Below are 16,503 nucleotides of genomic sequence, written 5' to 3' on the forward strand. Positions count from 1 at the left end.
TAACATGAAGTCCTATGAGTGCCATCTGATGAAGATCATCAAAGGTTAGTGATTAATTTATTCGCTATTTCTGACTTTTGTGAGCCCTCTCCTTGGCTGGAAAATGGCTGTATGGTTTTCTGTGACTAGGCGCTGACCTAACATAATCGCATGGTGTGCTTTCGCAGTAAAGCATTTTTGAAATCGGACACTGTGGTTGGATTTACAAGAAGTTTATCTTTAAAATGGTGTGTAATACTTCTAAGTTAGAGGAATTTTAATTATGGGACTTCTGTTGTTTTGAATTTGGCGCCCTGCAATTTCACTGGCTGTTGTCGAGGTGGGACGCTACCGTCCCACTTGTACCAGAGAGGTTTAAAAAAGTGCTTTCTGGACAGTTTTTCGAAATTCTTTCGATTCTTTTGTCAATTACACATGTATAAGAACTGTACATACATACTTTTGTCATATTTTATTGTCATCTTTTTTTTACTTGTCCATATGGCATATGTTTTGTCCATTTGCAATAGGATTTCATAGGAAGTTAAATTCTTATGGCTGTGGGCAGTATTGAGAAGCTTGGATGAATAAGGTGCCCAGAGTAAACGGCCTTCTCCTCAGTCCCAGTTGCTAATATATGCATATTATTAGTACATTTGGATAGAAAACACTCTGAAGTTTCTAAAACTGTTTGAATGATGTCTGTGAGTATAACAGAACTCATATGGCAGGCAAAAACCTGAGAAAAAATGCAAACAGGAAGTGGGAAATCTGAGGTTGGTCGATTTTCAACTCAGCCCCTTGCACTTCCTAAGGCTTCCACTAGATGTCAACAGTCTTTAGAAATTTGAATGAGGCTTCTACTGTGAAGTGGGGCCGGATGAGAGCTCCTTTAGTCAGTGGTCTGGAAGAGTCACGCGTTGGTCATGCGCATTTCACATGAGAGTGACCTGCGTTCCATTGCTTTTCTACAGACAATGGAATTCTCCGGCTGGAACGTTATTGAAGATTTATGATAAAAACATCCTAAAGATTGATTCTATACTTCGTTTGAAATGTTTCTACGACCTGTAATATAACTTTTTGAACTTTTCATCCGACGTTCAGCTGAACCTGCACGCGCGTTTGGATTTGTGTACCAAAAAAAAGCTATCAGGACATAAATGATGGACATTATCGAACAAATCAAACATTTATTGTGGAACTAGGATTCATGGGAGTGCATTCTGATGAAGATCATCAAAGGTAAGTGAATATTTATAATGTTATTTCTGATTTCTGTTGACTCCAACATGGCGGATAAATAAAGAACAATTCTGAGCTCCGTTCTCAGATTATTACATGGTTTGCTTTTTCCGTAAAGCTTTTTTGAAATCTGACATAGTGGTTGCATTAATAAGGAGAAGTATATCTATAATTCCATGTGTAACACTTGTATTTTCATCAACATTTATGATGAGTATTTCTGTAAAATTGATCTGGCTATGCAAAATCACTGGATGTTTTTGGAACTAGTGAATGTAACGCGCCAATGTAAACTCCGATTTTTTTATATAAATATGAACTTTATCAAACAACACATACATGTATTGTGTAACTAGAAGTCCTATGAGTGTCATCTGATGAAGATCATCAACGTTTTGTGATTATCGGATTCGTCTGAACACACCGCAACTGGATCTGTAGCTTTTTTGGGAAAAAACACATTTCTTTGACCATCACCAATTGTACATTGTACGATTTCTCTAAAATTACGATAGATAAATGGCTGGTTCTATCTTTCTTGACACCGTAGGTTCATGTACATTGACGTGGTCAAATTAGCGCTCTATTTTCGTTTTGACATTTTAATCCCAGAAAAATGGCCTTAAACTTCTTGAGAATACAGGGGGTGCTGTTTTTGCATTAGCATAATTTGCTCTACATATTAAACTGCCTCTTATTCAATTATTGCTCTTACTATATGCATATAATTAATACCATTGGATAGAAAACAATCTATAGTTTCTAAAACCGTTTCAATTTTGTCTCTGAGTGAAACAGAAGTCATTTGACAGCACTTTCCCTGACCAAGAAGAAGAATGCAAGATGTGTATGCTCGCTTCAACGCTCTGCCTATATATGGTCACGCCACCTATGACCCGAAACACACTTCATTCGTCTTCCTCTGGGTGTCAAGAGGACGTCAGAGGAGAATTTTTTTGTTTATCTTGTACTGACGTGAAATAAGACCTATTTCTTTGGCGTGACCGACAACTTCCGGTTCTCTGAATCGCGCGATTTGGAGGTGCGATTGTCTACTGTTTTGCTGCCGTTACGGATGAAAACTATCACCGTCTCGAAGTTTGTTTGATACATGTGACCATATCATCGTAATGTATGTTTTTTCAATATAGTTTAATCAGATTATTTGAATTTTTTCGGGAGTTTTGCCGTGTTCCGTTCTGTGACTTTTTTTACTTTGGACAGATCCGTGCCAGTCGACCAGTACCTATGCTAAATGAAGAGGGAAAGTTGCCATTATGAATGGATTGAACGACTCATCAGGACTAAGGACACCTTGATCAACATTCTGATGAAAGATCAGCAATAGTAAGACCCAATTTACGATGTTATTTCATATATCTGTCGTGCATGTGAACTGGTCGTGGGCGCCCAGCTGGTTCTGGCTGGCGTGGCTATGCTAATTTAGCGCTACATTTTGTTTTCGCTATAAAACATTTAATAAATCTGAAATATTGTTTGGATTCACCAGATGTTGGGCTTTCAATATCTGTACGCTGTGTATTTTTCTGAAATGTTTTAAGATAAGTAATTAGTTATATGACGTTGGTCTCTGTAATTGTTCTGGCTGCGTCGGCACTATTTCAGATTGCAGCTGCAATGTAGAACTGTGATTTATACCTGAAAAATGCACATTTTTCAAAAAAAAACTATGCTATACCATAAATATGTTATCAGACTGTCATCTTATGAAGTTGTTTCTTGGTTAGTGGCTATATATATTTTTATTTAGTCGATTTAGTGATAGCTACTGACGCAGGAAAAAACTGTTGGAGTAAAAAAATTGTGTCTTTTGCTAACGTGGTTAGCTAATAGATTTACATATTGTGTCTTCCCTGTAAAACATTTTAAAAATCTGAAATGGTGGCTTTATTCACAAGATCTGTATCTTTCATCTGGTGTCTTGGACTTGTGATTTAATGATATTTAGATGCTACAATTTACTTGTGACGCTATGCTAGCTATGCTACTCAGTGGGGGGGAGTGGGGGGTGATCCCGGATCCGGGTTGGTGACTCGTTAAAGGTTAACTCAAAAAGTGTTGAGGCCTCGACGCCATCTTGTTTCTAGGCTAGCAGCCCATTAGTCCAAACCAATGCTCACCAAGTTTCGTCTTCGAAGTCTATTCCATTTAGGAGAAATTGCCAGGTCGTGATTGGTGATGTTTTGTACATTTGCAATAAGATTCCCTCCCGGGTGGCGCAGTGGTCTAGGGCACTGCATCGCAGTGCTAGCTGCGCCACCAGAGTCTCTGGGTTCGTGCCCAGGCTGGGCTGGGTTCGCGCCCAGGCTCTGTCGCAGCCGGCCGCAACCGGGAGGTCCGTGGGGCGACGCACAATTGGCATAGCGTCGTCCGGGTTAGGGAGGGTTTGGCCGGTAGGGATATCCTTGTCTCAGTATGTAAAATGTAATAAAAATGTATGCACTCTACTATAAGTCTCTCTGGATAAGAGCGTCTGCTAAATGACTAAAATGTAAATGTAAATTCCATTCGCCATCTGGTGGAATTTACCGGAACAGCGGAAAAATGACCAAAATTTGAACATTTTATGAAACGGAAACCGAATGTCCGAGAGACTTCGTTCGATGACTTTCCGGAAGATCGGGCCCCGGTGCACGGTCCGGACGTCTAGTAAGGGACCGTACATTTGCAATATGAAGATTCTCATCGATCATACAGCAAATGCCAAAAAAGTGCCCTTCATGTATGTTAAGTCAAAGTAAAAGACCGCCATCATTACTTACTTGGTCATATATAATATCAGCTGTAGTTCTACAGAAGCAGAAATCAGGGACACCAAAGTTTACAAATAGTTGCTTTGACAATGTGAATGTCTGTGTGTGTCCAGTGTGTGTCCAGTGTGTGTTTGTGTGTGTGTCTGTGTGTAATTAATAGGAATAAGTGTGTTTTATATCACCATACAGTATAACATATGATCATTCAACAAGTCTCAAGTTACCTTAACTTATCCTTTTGATACCTAGAAACATCTACATTAAATTAATTAGTAAAAAGTGAGTTAACATTCTAATGTGAATGATGATGATTTCTAATATTGTGTCTGGTTTCATCCATCAGATGTCTGTGATCTCACACTCGACCTAAACACAGTAAACAGACTCCTCTCTCTGTCTGAGGAGAACAGAAAGGTGACATGTAGGAGAGAGAAGCAGCCGTATCCTGATCACCCAGAGAGATTTGAGGACTGTGAGCAGGTGCTGTGTAGAGAGGGTCTGACTGGGCGCTGTTACTGGGAGGTAGAGTGGAGTGGGAGAGGGGCTGATATAGGAGTGACATATAAAGGAATCAGCAGGAGAGGAAGGGGTGATGACTGTTGTCTTGGATACAATAACAGGTCCTGGAGTCTGTTCTGCTATGACAACAGTTACACTGCCTGGCACAATAATAGCCTTACTATAATAGATGTCCCCTCCACCAGCTCCCACAGAGTAGGAGTGTATCTGGACTGGCCAGCCGGCACTCTGTCCTTCTATAGAGCCTCCTCTGACACACTGACCCACCTGTTCACATTCACCTCCACATTCACTGAGCCCCTCCATCCAGGGTTTAGGGTTCATTATGATGAAGACTCCTCAGTGTCACTGTAAATAATAATCTGACACACACACACACACACACACAAACACACACACATTGGACACACTGAATAGACACACACACACACTGGATACACACACAGGACACACACACAATGGACACACACACAAACACACAAACAGAACACACACACAGTGAACACACCGACACTGACACACAAACACAGGACACACACACACTCACTGGACACACACACACACACACACACACACACACACACACACACACGCACGCACACACACACACACACACACACACACACACACACACACACACACACACACACACACACACACACACACACACACACACACACACACACACACACACACACACACACACAGGACACATACAAAAACTGGACACACACACACTGACACACACACACATTGGCCACACACACACACACACACACACACACTGGACACACACACAGACACACACACACACTGGACACACACACAAACACACACACACAGCGGGGACACACACAACACACACACACACAGCGGGGACACACACGACACACACACACACACACAGGGCACACTGGACACACTGGACACACACACACACACTGACACTTACACACTGACACACACACACTGGACACACAACCTGGACAAACACACAAACTGACACACACACACTGGACACACACACAAACACACACACACACACACACACAGCGGGGACACACACAGGACACACACACACTGGACACACACACACACACACACACACACACACACACACACACACACACACACACACACACACACACACACACAGACACACACACAGACACAGCGGGGACACACACACACTGTGATTTTATTATATATTTTACATTTTGTGTATTTACCACAGGAGGTTGGTGGGACCTTAATTGGGAGGACAGGCTTGTAATGGCTGGAGGGGAATAAGTGGAATGGTATCAAACACGTGGTTTCCATGTGTTCCATTTCATTCACTCTGTTCCAGACATTATTATGAGCCATCCTCCCCTCAGCAGCCTCCTCTGGTATGTACTGTCCTATATGTGAGAGAGCTCCAACAAGGAATTACAATGGATGTATTACTTTTAATACCTGCAAATGGCAAATAAACCACTTGAACTCCTTATGAATGTCTGCAGCCGACTAGGCTGTTGGCGTCTGACAAGAGGTGAAAATATTACCGGAATATTCTGTAAATGTTGATGAAGACGTCACTCAATCCACCCAAAACAACATGCAGTCTTTCCACAAGACTCCCATGAAGTTATAGTGTGACGTTATGAGTTGACGTTAAAGTAACATTCTCAGAACATACTGCACTTGTTTTATACTGTTTTAGATGGATCCTCTGTTTATCACCTTGTTTTATACTGTTTTAGATGGATCCTCTGTTTATCATCTTGTTTTATACTGTTTTAGATGTATCCTCTGTTTATCATCTTGTTTTAGATGGATCCTCTGTTTATCATCTTGTTTTATACTGTTTTAGATGGATCCTCTGTTTATCATCTTGTTTTATACTGTTTTACATGGATCCTCTGTTTATCATCTTGTTTTAGATGGATCCTCTGTTTATCATCTTGTTTTATACTGTTTTAGATGGATCCTCTGTTTATCATCTTGTTTTATACTGTTTTAGATGGATCCTCTGTTTATCATCTTGTTTTATACTGTTTTAGATGGATCCTCTGTTTATCATCTTGTTTTATACTGTTTTAGATGGATCCTCTGTTTATCATCTTGTTTTATACTGTTTTAGATGGATCCTCTGTTTATCATCTTGTTTTATACTGTTTTAGATGGATCCTCTGTTTATCATCTTGTTTTATACTGTTTTAGATGGATCCTCTGTTTATCATCTTGTTTTATACTGTTTTAGATGGATCCTCTGTTTATCATCTTGTTTTAGATGGATCCTCTGTTTATCATCTTGTTTTATACTGTTTTAGATGGATCCTCTGTTTATCATCTTGTTTTAGATGGATCCTCTGTTTATCATCTTGTTTTATACTGTTTTAGATGGATCCTCTGTTTATCATCTTGTTTTATACTGTTTTAGATGGATCCTCTGTTTATCATCTTGACCCATAATAAAATGTAACATTTGACATTGTATTTCCTGTATCTTACTATATTGAAACCCCAAATAAAAACAGTGTTATTGAAAATCTCTAGTATTTCAAAGAGAGGCTTTATCCTCTCACACTCCATAAAACAGTGAAACATTGTTTCTCTTATATTACATAAAGGACGTCCATCTCCAACATCTGAGTTAATGACAGAAACAAAAACATTAACTGCAATGATGTCATTTATCACCCCCCATTACATATCACCAGTCCCCTTTAGTAACGGTGGCTTGTACAGTGCTCTCCATGCTGGCTTTACCTTGTCATCAACACCCTCCATTACATATCACCAGTCCCCTTTAGTAACGGTGGCTTGTACAGTGCTCTCCATGCTGGCTTTACCTTGTCATCATCACCCTCCATTACATATCACCAGTCCCCTTTAGTAACGGTGGCTTGTACAGTGCTCTCCATGCTGGCTTTACCTTGTCATCATCACCCTCCATTACATATCACCAGTCCCCTTTAGTAACGGTGGCTTGTACAGTGCTCTCCATGCTGGCTTTACCTTGTCATCATCACCCTCCATTACATATCACCAGTCCCCTTTAGTAACGGTGGTTACCTTGTCATCAACACCCTCCATTACATATCACCAGTCCCCTTTAGTAACGGTGGCTTGTACAGTACTCTCCATGCTGGCTTTACCTTGTCATCATCACCCTCCATTACATATCACCAGTCCCCTTTAGTAACGGTGGCTTGTACAGTGCTCTCCATGCTGGCTTTACCTTGTCATCAAGGCCCAGTTTAACCCTCCAAGGAGTGTCTTTTCTAGTTTTAAATGTATCTTTATATAAAACCATGACACTCCCTCTATATAACTCCTTCCCATTCACCTCATCAAACCCACCTCTTCCAACCCTCTATATAACTCCTTCCATTCACCTCATCCAAACCCACCTCTTCCAACCCTCTATATAACTCCTCCCATTCACCTCATCCAAACCCACCTCTTCCAACCCTCTATATAACTCCTCCCCATTCACCTCATCCAAACCCACCTCTTCCAACCCTCTATATAACTCCTTCCATTCACCTCATCCAAACCCACCTCTTCCAACCCTCTATATAACTCCTTCCATTCACCTCATCCAGACCCACCTATTCCAACCCTCTATATAACTCCTCCCCATTCACCTCATCCAAACCCACCTCTTCCAACCCTCTATATAACTACTCCCCATTCACCTCATCAAACCCACCTCTTCCAACCCTCTATATAACTCCTTCCATTCACCTCATCCAAACCCACCTCTTCCAACCCTCTGTATAACTCCTTCCATTCACCTCATCAAACCCACCTCTTCCAACCCTCTATATAACTCCTCCCCATTCACCTCATCCAAACCCACCTCTTCCAACCCTCTATATAACTCCTCCCCATTCACCTCATCCAAACCCACCTCTTCCAACCCTCTCAGATCCACTAATAAAGCCTTTCTGTCTGACTCTGGGATATTGGGTGGAATCCTTAGTCTGTCTGACTCTGGGATATTGGGTGGAATCCTTAGTCTGTTTGACTCTGGGATATTGGGTGGAATCCTTAGTCTGTCTGACTCTGGGATATTGGGTGGAATCCTTAGTCTGTCTGACTCTGGGATATTGGGTGGAATCCTTAGTCTGTCTGACTCTGGGATATTGGGTGGAATCCTTAGTCTGTTTGACTCTGGGATATTGGGTGGAATCCTTAGTCTGTTTGACTCTGGGATATTGGGTGGAATCCTTAGTCTGTCTGACTCTGGGATATTGGGTGGAATCCTTAGTCTGTCTGACTCTGGGATATTGGGTGGAATCCTTAGTCTGTCTGACTCTGGGATATTGGGTGGAATCCTTAGTCTGTTTGACTCTGGGATATTGGGTGGAATCCTTAGTCTGTTTGACTCTGGGATATTGGGTGGAATCCTTAGTCTGTCTGACTCTGGGATATTGGGTGGAATCCTTAGTCTGTTTGACTCTGGGATATTGGGTGGAATCCTTAGTCTGTCTGACTCTGGGATATTGGGTGGAACCCTTAGTCTGTCTGACTCTGGGATATTGGGTGGAATCCTTAGTCTGTCTGACTCTGGGATATTGGGTGGAATCCTTAGTCTGTTTGACTCTGGGATATTGGGTGGAATCCTTAGTCTGTCTGACTCTGGGATATTGGGTGGAATCCTTAGTCTGTCTGATTCTGGGATATTGGGTGGAATCCTTAGTCTGTCTGACTCTGGGATATTGGGTGGAATCCTTAGTCTGTTTGACTCTGGGATATTGGGTGGAATCCTTAGTCTGTCTGACTCTGGGATATTGGGTGGAATCCTTAGTCTGTCTGACTCTGGGATATTGGGTGGAATCCTTAGTCTGTCTGACTCTGGGATATTGGGTGGAATCCTTAGTCTGGAAATGAGGCGTCTTCATCTTGTCTTTCTGTAGTAACTCTTGAGCAGAATCCCCTCTTCTGCAGACAGAGCCTTCCTGCAACTTGCCAGCAGTTGTCCGACAATCCTTTCTGACCTTAACCCCCAGATGTTCAGCTACCCGTCCTCCTCCATTAACATAACCTAGTATTAGTGTGTTCAGCCCCCTGTCCTCCTCCATTAACATAACCTAGTATTAGTGTGTTCAGCCCCCTGTCCTCCATCCATTAACATAACCTAGTATTAGTGTGTTCAGCCCCCTGTCATCCATTAACATAACCTAGTATTAGTGTGTTCAGCCCCTGTCCTCCAGCCATTAACATAACCTAGTATTAGTGTGTTCAGCCCCCGTCCTCCCTCCATTAACATAACCTAGTATTAGTGTGTTCAGCCCCTGTCCTCCCTCCATTAACATAACCTAGTATTAGTGTGTTCAGCCCCCTGTCCTCCAGCCATTAACATAACCTAGTATTAGTGTGTTCAGCCCCCTGTCCTCCCTCCATTAACATAACCTAGTATTAGTGTGTTCAGCCCCCTGTCCTCCCTCCATTAACATAACCTAGTATTAGTGTGTTCAGCCCCCTGTCCTCCCTCCATTAACATAACCTAGTATTAGTGTGTTCAGCCCCCTGTCCTCCTCCATTAACATAACCTAGTATTAGTGTGTTTAGCCCCCTGTCCTCCTCCATTAACATAACCTAGTATTAGTGTGTTCAGTCCCCTGTCCTCCCTCCATTAACATAACCTAGTATTAGTGTGTTCAGCCCCCTGTCCTCCATCCATTAACATAACCTAGTATTAGTGTGTTCAGCCCCCTGTCCTCCATCCATTAACATAACCTAGTATTAGTGTGTTCAGCCCCCCGTCCTCCTCCATTAACATAACCTAGTATTAGTGTGTTCAGCCCCCTGTCCTCCATCCATTAACATAACCTAGTATTAGTGTGTTCAGCCCCCCGTCCTCCTCCATTAACATAACCTAGTATTAGTGTGTTCAGCCCCCTGTCCTCCCTCCATTAACATAACCTAGTATTAGTGTGTTCAGCCCCCTGTCCTCCAGCCATTAACATAACCTAGTATTAGTGTGTTCAGCCCCTGTCCTCCATCCATTAACATAACCTAGTATTAGTGTGTTCAGCCCCCTGTCATCAATTAACATAACCTAGTATTAGTGTGTTCAGCCCCTGTCCTCCATTAACATAACCTAGTATTAGTGTGTTCAGCCCCCTGTCCTCCATTAACATAACCTAGTATTAGTGTGTTCAGCCCCCCGTCCTCCTCCATTAACATAACCTAGTATTAGTGTGTTCAGCCCCCTGTCCTCCATCCATTAACATAACCTAGTATTAGTGTGTTCAGCCCCCTGTCCTCCATCCATTAACATAACCTAGTATTAGTGTGTTCAGCCCCCTGTCCTCCATCCATTAACATAACCTAGTATTAGTGTGTTCAGCCCCCTGTCCTCCATCCATTAACATAACCTAGTATTAGTGTGTTCAGCTCCCCGTCCTCCCTCCATTAACATAACCTAGTATTAGTGTGTTCAGCCCCCCGTCCTCCATTAACATAACCTAGTATTAGTGTGTTCAGCCCCCCGTCCTCCCTCCATTAACATAACCTAGTATTAGTGTGTTCAGCCCCTGTCCTCCATTAACATAACCTAGTATTAGTGTGTTCAGCCCCTGTCCTCCATTAACATAACCTTGTATTAGTGTGTTCAGCCCCCCGTCCTCCATCCATTAACATAACCTAGTATTAGTGTGTTCAGCCCCCTGTCCTCCCTCCATTAACATAACCTAGTATTAGTGTGTTCAGCCCCCTGTCCTCCTCCATTAACATAACCTAGTATTAGTGTGTTCAGCCCCCCGTCCTCCCTCCATTAACATAACCTAGTATTAGTGTGTTCAGCCCCCTGTCCTCCATCCATTAACATAACCTAGTATTAGTGTGTTCAGCCCCCCGTCCTCCATTAACATAACCTAGTATTAGTGTGTTCAGCCCCCCGTCCTCCCTCCATTAACATAACCTAGTATTAGTGTGTTCAGCCCCTGTCCTCCATTAACATAACCTTGTATTAGTGTGTTCAGCCCCCTGTCCTCCATTAACATAACCTAGTATTAGTGTGTTCAGCCCCTGTCCTCCATTAACATAACCTAGTATTAGTGTGTTCAGCCCCCGTCCTCCTCCATTAACATAACCTAGTATTAGTGTGTTCAGCCCCCCGTCCTCCTCCATTAACATAACCTAGTATTAGTGTGTTCAGCCCCCTGTCCTCCCTCCATTAACATAACCTAGTATTAGTGTGTTCAGCCCCCTGTCCTCCTCCATTAACATAACCTAGTATTAGTGTGTTCAGCCCCCTGTCCTCCTCCATTAACATAACCTAGTATTAGTGTGTTCAGCCCCCTGTCCTCCTCCATTAACATAACCTAGTATTAGTGTGTTCAGCCCCCTGTCCTCCTCCATTAACATAACCTAGTATTAGTGTGTTCAGCCCCCTGTCCTCCTCCATTAACATAACCTAGTATTAGTGTGTTCAGCCCCCTGTCCTCCCTCCATTAACATAACCTAGTATTAGTGTGTTCAGCCCCCTGTCCTCCTCCATTAACATAACCTAGTATTAGTGTGTTCAGCCCCCTGTCCTCCATCCATTAACATAACCTAGTATTAGTGTGTTCAGCCCCCCGTCCTCCATCCATTAACATAACCTAGTATTAGTGTGTTCAGCCCCCTGTCCTCCTCCATTAACATAACCTAGTATTAGTGTGTTCAGCCCCCTGTCCTCCATCCATTAACATAACCTAGTATTAGTGTGTTCAGCCCCCTGTCCTCCATCCATTAACATAACCTAGTATTAGTGTGTTCAGCCCCCTGTCCTCCATTAACATAACCTAGTATTAGTGTGTTCAGCCCCTGTCCTCCTCCATTAACATAACCTAGTATTAGTGTGTTCAGCCCCCTGTCCTCCATCCATTAACATAACCTAGTATTAGTGTGTTCAGCCCCCTGTCCTCCATCCATTAACATAACCTAGTATTAGTGTGTTCAGCCCCCTGTCCTCCATCCATTAACATAACCTAGTATTAGTGTGTTCAGCCCCCTGTCATCCATTAACATAACCTAGTATTAGTGTGTTCAGCCCCTGTCCTCCATTAACATAACCTTGTATTAGTGTGTTCAGCCCCCTGTCCTCCCTCCATTAACATAACCTAGTATTAGTGTGTTCAGCCCCCTGTCCTCCTCCATTAACATAACCTAGTATTAGTGTGTTCAGCCCCCTGTCCTCCTCCATTAACATAACCTAGTATTAGTGTGTTCAGCCCCTGTCCTCCTCCATTAACATAACCTAGTATTAGTGTGTTCAGCCCCCCGTCCTCCTCCATTAACATAACCTAGTATTAGTGTGTTCAGCCCCCTGTCCTCCCTCCATTAACATAACCTAGTATTAGTGTGTTCAGCCCCCTGTCCTCCATTAACATAACCTAGTATTAGTGTGTTCAGCCCCCCGTCCTCCTCCATTAACATAACCTAGTATTAGTGTGTTCAGCCCCCTGTCCTCCATCCATTAACATAACCTAGTATTAGTGTGTTCAGCCCCCCGTCCTCCATCCATTAACATAACCTAGTATTAGTGTGTTCAGCCCCCCGTCCTCCCTCCATTAACATAACCTAGTATTAGTGTGTTCAGCCCCCTGTCCTCCATCCATTAACATAACCTAGTATTAGTGTGTTCAGCCCCCTGTCCTCCCACCATTAACATAACCTAGTATTAGTGTGTTCAGCCCCCGTCCTCCTCCATTAACATAACCTAGTATTAGTGTGTTCAGCCCCTGTCCTCCATCCATTAACATAACCTAGTATTAGTGTGTTCAGCCCCCGTCCTCCTCCATTAACATAACCTAGTATTAGTGTGTTCAGCCCCCGTCCTCCTCCATTAACATAACCTAGTATTAGTGTGTTCAGCCCCCGTCCTCCTCCATTAACATAACCTAGTATTAGTGTGTTCAGCCCCCTGTCCTCCATTAACATAACCTAGTATTAGTGTGTTCAGCCCCCTGTCCTCCTCCATTAACATAACCTAGTATTAGTGTGTTCAGCCCCCTGTCCTCCATTAACATAACCTAGTATTAGTGTGTTCAGCCCCCTGTCCTCCTCCATTAACATAACCTAGTATTAGTGTGTTCAGCCCCCTGTCATCCATTAACATAACCTAGTATTAGTGTGTTCAGCCCCCTGTCATCCATTAACATAACCTAGTATTAGTGTGTTCAGCCCCCTGTCCTCCATTAACATAACCTAGTATTAGTGTGTTCAGCCCCCCGTCCTCCATTAACATAACCTAGTATTAGTGTGTTCAGCCCCCTGTCCTCCATTCATTAACATAACCTAGTATTAGTGTGTTCAGCCCCCTGTCCTCCCTCCATTAACATAACCTAGTATTAGTGTGTTCAGCCCCCTGTCCTCCCTCCATTAACATAACCTAGTATTAGTGTGTTCAGCCCCCTGTCCTCCCTCCATTAACATAACCTAGTATTAGTGTGTTCAGCCCCCTGTCCTCCATTAACATAACCTAGTATTAGTGTGTTCAGCCCCCCGTCCTCCTCCATTAACATAACCTAGTATTAGTGTGTTCAGCCCCCTGTCCTCCATCCATTAACATAACCTAGTATTAGTGTGTTCAGCCCCCTGTCCTCCATCCATTAACATAACCTAGTATTAGTGTGTTCAGCCCCCTGTCCTCCTCCATTAACATAACCTAGTATTAGTGTGTTCAGCCCCCTGTCCTCCATTAACATAACCTAGTATTAGTGTGTTCAGCCCCCCGTCCTCCATTAACATAACCTAGTATTAGTGTGTTCAGCCCCCTGTCCTCCTCCATTAACATAACCTAGTATTAGTGTGTTCAGCCCCATGTCCTCCATTCATTAACATAACCTAGTATTAGTGTGTTCAGCCCCCTGTCCTCCCTCCATTAACATAACCTAGTATTAGTGTGTTCAGCCCCCCTGTCCTCCCTCCATTAACATAACCTAGTATTAGTGTGTTCAGCCCCATGTCCTCCATTCATTAACATAACCTAGTATTAGTGTGTTCAGCCCCCTGTCCTCCCTCCATTAACATAACCTAGTATTAGTGTGTTCAGCCCCCGTCCTCCTCCATTAACATAACCTAGTATTAGTGTGTTCAGCCCCTGTCCTCCTCCATTAACATAACCTAGTATTAGTGTGTTCAGCCCCCTGTCCTCCTCCATTAACATAACCTAGTATTAGTGTGTTCAGCCCCCCGTCCTCCATCCATTAACATAACCTAGTATTAGTGTGTTCAGCCCCCTGTCCTCCATTAACATAACCTAGTATTAGTGTGTTCAGCCCCCTGTCCTCCCTCCATTAACATAACCTAGTATTAGTGTGTTCAGCCCCCTGTCCTCCCTCCATTAACATAACCTAGTATTAGTGTGTTCAGCCCCCTGTCCTCCCTCCATTAACATAACCTAGTATTAGTGTGTTCAGCCCCCCGTCCTCCTCCATTAACATAACCTAGTATTAGTGTTTTCAGCCCCCTGTCCTCCTCCATTAACATAACCTAGTATTAGTGTGTTCAGCCCCTGTCCTCCATCCATTAACATAACCTAGTATTAGTGTGTTCAGCCCCCTGTCCTCCTCCATTAACATAACCTAGTATTAGTGTGTTCAGCCCCCTGTCCTCCTCCATTAACATAACCTAGTATTAGTGTGTTCAGCCCCCTGTCCTCCAGCCATTAACATAACCTAGTATTAGTGTGTTCAGCCCCCTGTCCTCCATTAACATAACCTAGTATTAGTGTGTTCAGCCCCCTGTCCTCCATTAACATAACCTAGTATTAGTGTGTTCAGCCCCCTGTCCTCCATTAACATAACCTAGTATTAGTGTGTTCAGCCCCCTGTCCTCCCTCCATTAACATAACCTAGTATTAGTGTGTTCAGCCCCCTGTCCTCCATCCATTAACATAACCTAGTATTAGTGTGTTCAGCCCCCTGTCCTCCATCCATTAACATAACCTAGTATTAGTGTGTTCAGCCCCCTGTCCTCCATTAACATAACCTAGTATTAGTGTGTTCAGCCCCCTGTCCTCCATCCATTAACATAACCTAGTATTAGTGTGTTCAGCCCCCTGTCCTCCTCCATTAACATAACCTAGTATTAGTGTGTTCAGCCCCCCGTCCTCCTCCATTAACATAACCTAGTATTAGTGTGTTCAGCCCCCCGTCCTCCTCCATTAACATAACCTAGTATTAGTGTGTTCAGCCCCCTGTCCTCCTCCATTAACATAACCTAGTATTAGTGTGTTCAGCCCCCTGTCCTCCATCCATTAACATAACCTAGTATTAGTGTGTTCAGCCCCCCGTCCTCCATTAACATAACCTAGTATTAGTGTGTTCAGCCCCCCGTCCTCCCTCCATTAACATAACCTATTATTAGTGTGTTCAGCCCCCCGTCCTCCATTAACATAACCTAGTATTAGTGTGTTCAGCCCCCTGTCCTCCCTCCATTAACATAACCTAGTATTAGTGTGTTCAGCCCCTGTCCTCCTCCATTAACATAACCTAGTATTAGTGTGTTCAGCCCCCTGTCCTCCCTCCATTAACATAACCTAGTATTAGTGTGTTCAGCCCCCGTCCTCCTCCATTAACATAACCTAGTATTAGTGTGTTCAGCCCCCTGTCCTCCCTCCATTAACATAACCTAGTATTAGTGTGTTCAGCCCCCCGTCCTCCCTCCATTAACATAACCTAGTATTAGTGTGTTCAGCCCCCTGTCCTCCATTAACATAACCTAGTATTAGTGTGTTCAGCCCCCTGTCCTCCCTCCATTAACATAACCTAGTATTAGTGTGTTCAGCCCCCTGTCCTCCATTAACATAACCTAGTATTAGTGTGTTCAGCCCCCTGTCCTCCATCCATTAACATAACCTAGTATTAGTGTGTTCAGCCCCCTGTCCTCCATTAACATAACCTAGTATTAGTCTGTTCAGCCCCCTGTCCTCCATTAACATAACCTAGTATTAGTGTGTTCAGCCCCCCGTCCTCCTCCATTAACATAACCTAGTATTAGTGTG

This window comes from Salvelinus fontinalis, chromosome 2 (assembly GCF_029448725.1).
Source record: "Salvelinus fontinalis isolate EN_2023a chromosome 2, ASM2944872v1, whole genome shotgun sequence".
NCBI classification, from domain to species: domain Eukaryota; kingdom Metazoa; phylum Chordata; class Actinopteri; order Salmoniformes; family Salmonidae; genus Salvelinus; species Salvelinus fontinalis.